We start from the raw sequence: 985 nt of genomic DNA, 5'->3' as shown, positions 1-985 counted from the left end.
TATTTGAAACCCCATAGAGCTGAATTGGGATGTGCTATATTCTCCACAAAACTTCATACCAAAATCGCCTTTTGTCTATCAGACCACTGCAATGTCTTTCAAGCGGAATTTTACAGCAATTASAGAAAGTATTCCTGTTCTTGTTCTGACAAGGAGTGTACTCACAACAAAAAATGTAGTTAGTCATTCGGCTTTTAAATTACTAAAGTCCCAAATGGTATCGTTTAAAATAGTAAAAAAATCATTGATCGCTTGCAGCTAGCATCCTACTTGACGATCCACCTGCAATGGGTTTCAGGACATTGTATGATATAAATATAGCTGAGTCATAGTGGAACCAATCCCTGACTTACTCAACAAAGAGGAAAACGTGGAATGATTGGACGATAAATTTTTGGCAATTTTTCTATAAATACAATAGGAACTTAACTTGCGAGTCAAAATTCGAAATTTCTTTTAGTAACGATATGTTTCGGAGCATACTTTTGGCTTATAAAATTTACCATTCAATTTTAAAAATACCTAAAACTGAGTATGAGAGCTCATCATCACAAAAAACTTTGAAGCATGGTTTACGCTCAACGCAATATTGAAAAATATAGGAAACGGGGTTAAGTTATTTCTTCAACGAAATCGTGAATGCATTACAATCTAATTTGGTATCATATTAACTTATTTTGATAGTGATAAACTCACTTAGTTTTATTACTATATTTTAGTACCCTTCAGCGAAAATTATACGTAAAAAATCGTCAAATGATAATCTCAACCAAAGGGGCTAACTTTAATGCCATTTGAGTCAAATAGGGGAAGGTCACGTTTTGATTTCGGTTAAAAAGTCACATGAAAGTTATTTTTTGTGAAAATTCCAAAGCATGGATTTGTAGTGCGAGTCGTAACCTTCCTTTTGATAACATTGGTTTGATAAAATTCTACAAAAATTTAAAAGTTATAGCCATTGGCGCAAAAAAACTGATTTTGCGAT

This window comes from Bactrocera latifrons, unplaced genomic scaffold, assembly GCF_001853355.1.
Source record: "Bactrocera latifrons isolate USDA-ARS-PBARC rearing strain unplaced genomic scaffold, ASM185335v1 scaffold_702, whole genome shotgun sequence".
Lineage (NCBI taxonomy): Eukaryota > Metazoa > Arthropoda > Insecta > Diptera > Tephritidae > Bactrocera > Bactrocera latifrons.
This window is presented reverse-complemented; position numbering follows the sequence as displayed.